This window comes from Equus quagga, chromosome 16, assembly GCF_021613505.1.
Source record: "Equus quagga isolate Etosha38 chromosome 16, UCLA_HA_Equagga_1.0, whole genome shotgun sequence".
Lineage (NCBI taxonomy): Eukaryota > Metazoa > Chordata > Mammalia > Perissodactyla > Equidae > Equus > Equus quagga.
In genome coordinates this window covers 10,215,303-10,220,289 of record NC_060282.1, presented here as the reverse complement: position 1 = coordinate 10,220,289, position 4,987 = coordinate 10,215,303, and the positions used below count along the sequence as shown (strand labels likewise).

The window sequence follows — 4,987 nt, the reverse complement described above, 5'->3', positions numbered from 1 at the left end:
ATTTGCCTCTCAGCCCAGCCTGTCCCACAGCCTCCGAGCTTCGCCCTGCCATGCCCCTGGGGAATCTGCTGTTTCTGGATCCTCCCCAGCCTCAGTGGGAGGAGACTTAAGTCTTCCAGATTCTTCTGAGTAGAACATCTCTAACACAGAGCAGAACCTTGCTCATATTGACTGTCTCTCATAGCCTTACTTTTGAAGTGGACATTTGTCGGTGTTGGTGCCCAGCATCGACTCCTCTGGGTCTTGCTGGAGGGCAATTCTAGGTGCCAAGTTTGATGAGATAGAAGCCAAAGTTGCGCCTACTTTTTTTCTCCGATTTCTAAACAACAGGCAGTGTGGGGGTACATGACCCCTATTTGTGGACCTTCTCTTGAGAGCTGTGACAGAGGGGTGGAAAGGTCATCACTGTGGTGTCCTGGCCAGACAGTTTTACCTGGACGATGGTTACTCCACTTCCTGCTTCTAGCTTCTTGGCACTCCAGAACATCTCTAATTCCTGCCCACTGCAGCTGTTGGTGCCCCTATTGCAAATCGGTAAGGCCAGCTACAAAGTTTAGAGGGTGTAGCCTCCACACAAGGCCTCCCTCACTTCTGACACCAACTTCAAGTTTGGGGGTTCCCCAAACAACCCTCAGTCTTGACAGTTCTCTAGAAGGACTCACAGACCTTACTGAAAGCTGTTACACTTACAGGTTATTACAAGGAACAGATGCAAATTAAGATCAACCAAAGAAGAGACACATAGGGCAGAGCCCAGGAGACTTCCAAATGTGGAGCTTCTGTTGTCCTCTCCCCACGGAGTCCAAACACATTCCTCTCCCGGCATCGACGTGTAACCATACATACAAGGTACCGCCAACCAGGAAAGCGCACCTGAGCTTGGGTGCCCAGAGCGTTTATGTGGACTTCATTACGTAGGCATGATTGATTGATTAATTGTCAATGTGGTTAATCTCGGTCTCTAGGTCAACTGATACTGTGTGACCCAAAGCTTCTCCCGCCTTCAAGTTACATTGTTCGTCTTTCTGGTGTGGACAGCCCTCACCCTAATAGACACAGGTAGAGCCGTAGTTAGACTAACCATTGTGACTCAAGGCCCCTAGAGAAACAAAGACTACAGATCACCTCATAGACGCCGAGGACAAAAGCCAGACCTTCTCTTTGGGCAAAGCAAACTCTTTATTATGCCCCCAGCTCCCCAGCAATTCTGTGAGCTCCCCAATATTCTCTCACCATTTTGCTTCTATTGCCAGGGTCAGTTTTCACTACCAACAACAAAGAACATTAACTGATACAGTTTTGATGCATTGTGATGCTAAAGATGTTCTCCCCATTATCGCAGGGATGAGCAGGAAGCCAAGGGTACAAAGGAACCAAAAGAGATGGAGGGTTCAATCCTGCCTCTGCTGCTATCCAAAAAGTCGGACCCATCAGCACACGTGTCCACAGAGGGAAGACGCTATTGATTTCAGAAGGCTGGCGACCTTGTTTTTTCCTTGATTAGTTTATTTATTTACTTCAAGCTGAGGAGATTTGTCATTTTCTAGCACTTCCTGGAAGACAAATGGTAACAGGTGCAGAAGTCTTTAAAAAAATTATAAGAGAAAAAAATTAAAAATTATATTCTCTAATTTAATTTTCTCTGAGAGTTGGGTAAACAACAGCTTTATTCAGTTTTAGTGTTAGAACACCTGCGTCCGGCTCCTAGCAAACCTCAGATCCACAAGATTGTTATTCGAGGACCACTGAGGTCTGCTTACTGTGGACGTGGATGTGAGAAAATGAAATCCACAAAAATTAAAACTGTATCTCCAAAAACATGACTCCTGCCTTAATATAATCTACAAGGATAAACTTGAAATGAGGCCCCTGGGGAAATTGCAAGTAGCTGCCAATTTTGCTAATGATAGTAAGTTTATTTTAATTGCTAATATATTCCTAATTACTCTAGTTCTAAAATGTTTACTTCGCTGTCAGTCATCTCCTTTGATTTATGTTCTTTGTGAAAAGACTTTGTCATATCAATCAACCCTTTTCAAGTTTGATGGCAGCTGCCGAAAATGATCTCACCTTCCATGTCACACAGCTCAGCTGGGCACCATTTGTCCCAAGGCAGAGAGAGGCCTTACTCACAAAATCTTCTAGAATTCATAGCTTCTCATTTCAGTTTAGAGAAAAGTAGTATTTACAAGGCTTTGGTTACAGGAACAAAGAGGACTGACACTCTTTTCCAAACTCTATTTTTAATCTAGTCTTCTGCCCGCCCTGTCTCCTACCTAGTGTGTGTATGTGTGTGTGTACACATACATGTGTATTCAAATAATTGTTTCAAGAGTACGCTGTTGTTGGTGTAAAGATTCTTAATCTGGGCGGGTATGAGAGGGTCTCATTAATTCATTTACTCATTTTTTTTCTTTCAGCAAGCATATATCAATCCCCTGGGACTGGCGGTAGATTGGTGACCAAGATTGAAAAGAGTATGACCATCTGAGAACTTGTATACTCATGGGAGGAGATAGACAGTAAACAAGTAAACAAATACTATACAAGACGATGGCAGACGATGATATCAGCTATGAAAGAGAAATGAGGTCAGTGAGTAAGTTTGGAGGAGGGCTACTTTGGGTAGTCAAAGTAGGTCACGTTTGGGGGGAGACTTGAGCATGAGAAGGAGCCAGCTATGTGAAGAGCCTAAAGGAAGATTTTTCCCGGGAGAGAGAAAAGCAAAAGCTCTCAGATAAGGGAGAGCCTGGCTTGCTAAAGGAACAGAAAAAAGGTGGCTAGTATGTTGGGGCAGATGAGCAAAGAGGAAATGTTATGGGGTAGGAAGGAGGTAAATAATCATGTAGGACCCTGTAAGGAGACAGGGTGTTATTCCAAATGTGATGGCCCCGGCCATGTACAGAGGGAAGAGCATGTGAAGACACAGGGAAAAGAGGGCCATCTACAAGCTTGGAACACGTCCTTCTCTCATGGCCCTCATAAGAAACCGAATCTCCTGACACCTTGATCTCAGACTTCTAGCCTCCATAATTAAGAGAAAACAAATTTCTGTCTTTTAAGCCACACTGTTTGTCGTACTTTGTTATAGCAGCTGTAGCAAACTGGTATAGGAGCCAAGGACGACTCCTGAATTTTTTATTTGGAAAACTGAAAAGAGGGCATTTCCGTTAACTAAGACAGTAAAGACAGTGGAAGGGCAGATTTGGAGGAGGTAGGAATTAGGAGCTCCGTTTTGAACGTGTTAAATTTGACGTATGGTTTAGACATCCAGGTGGAAATATTGAGAGAGCAACTGGGTATGGGAATATGGAGCAGAGGTCCAGGCTGGAGATTCAATTGGAGTTGTGATTTATAGACGTGTTTACATCCACACACATGGATGAGACCATGCTGGGAGGGCATTTAGACAGAGAAGAGGTCCAAGGACTAAGCCTGGGCACACTCCAAAACTTAAAAGTTGGCAAGATGTGGAAGAATTAGCAAGGGAGGCATGAAACCAGTGAGGTAGGAGGAAAAGCCAAGTAAGAAGAGCTCTTCAAGATGGAGGGAGCGACTAACTGTGTTTCATGCTGCCATAGGTGAAGTCAAATGAGGCTGAAGAATTGACCACCTGATTTAGCAAAGTCGAGAGTTGTTGCAGCTTTGGTGAGGGCTGCTATAGTGGATGGTAGGAGTGAAATTCTGTTTGAGGTGGGTTCAAGATGGACTTGGCGGAGAAGAATCAGAGACAAATTAGTATAGAAGACAAATCTACCAAGGAATTTTCTGCTGCTGGGAGCAGAGACGTGGAGGAGGGGAGTAGTTATAAAGGATGTGGAATCAAAAGAGGGCCTAATTAAGACAGGTGTTATTGCAGCATGATGACATGCTGCTGCTGTAGCAGACAGGCAGTTCCTGGAGCAAAATCCACGAATAGATAAGAGAGGGAGGGTTGCAGTGCATGAGCAGTGAGTTAGCCATAGATAGTAGCCAGGACTTTCTATCTACAGAACAGGAAGGAAAAAGCATAGGAACAGATGCTTGTAGGCGGATAGCTATGGTGCCAATGGCTAGTCGTGTCTTCATAATTGGTTCCATTTTCTCTGTGAAATAGGAAGCAAGGACATCAGGTAAGAATGAGACGTGGAGAGGATGTCCTAGGGTTTGAGGAGAAAGGGATGAAATAGTCACCTGGGGAATGGGATAATGAACACATGGGATGGGTAAGATGATTGCCAGGGACCACCAAACATTCCATGAGGTTTACGGTCATGAATTTAAAGAAAGGCCTGACTGGGGCTGGCCCCATGGCATAGTGATTGAGTTCGGTGTGCTCTGCTTTGGCAGCCCAGGTTTTCGAGTTCAGATCCCAGGTACAGACCTACACCACTTATCTGCCATGCTGTGGTGGTGACCCACATATAAAGTGGAGGAAAGACTGGCACATATGTTAGCTCGGGGCTAATTTTCCTCAAGCAAAAAAAAGGGGAAGATTGGCAACAGATGTTAGCTCAGGGAACATCTTCCTCAGTGAAAAAAAAAAGAAAGAAAGGCCTGATTGTATGTATTTTCTCAAGCTACATTCAGTGTGTGGGTAAAGTTGCATAACTGATATAACATTGGGTGCATCCACACTTGTGGTTTCACCAAGAAAGTGCAATGAAGGAAGAGAGATGCAGGGTGACAAATAGAAATGGCAAGCAACAGGATATATTGGAGTATGTGAGGAAACCATTTGGTGTAAACCTAATTCGGCCTGACCTTGTTTTTCCAAAAGGGCCTGACCGTGGCCACTGAGCATCATTGTATATCTGCTTTAGATATTCCCTATGGCAAGAACAAAGGCCCTTGAGATAAAGGTGCAACTTCCCTCCCCCTCCCAATGTTGGCATTTCCTTAAGGATTAAGCATCTTTCCTTAGGCTAGGAACTGATTGCTGCGCTCACCTGTGACCGCCAAGCTCGAGACAATAGACTTGCTTCCTGCTACACCTTCTGAGATAGCA

The 4,987-nt window shown here is 44.6% G+C and overlaps 1 protein-coding gene across 1 annotated transcript in view; it reads right to left on the bottom strand.

The window, feature by feature from the left end:
- Positions 1 to 1,243: 1,243 nt before the first annotated feature.
- The window catches only part of TMEM71 (transmembrane protein 71), a 47,913-nt gene continuing 44,169 nt past the window's right edge, over positions 1,244 to 4,987 (bottom strand). The window contains exon 11 of the transcript XR_006885537.1: positions 1,244 to 1,553. The gene's annotated coding sequence lies outside the window, so the exon portion shown is untranslated. The remainder of the gene's footprint in view (positions 1,554 to 4,987) is intronic.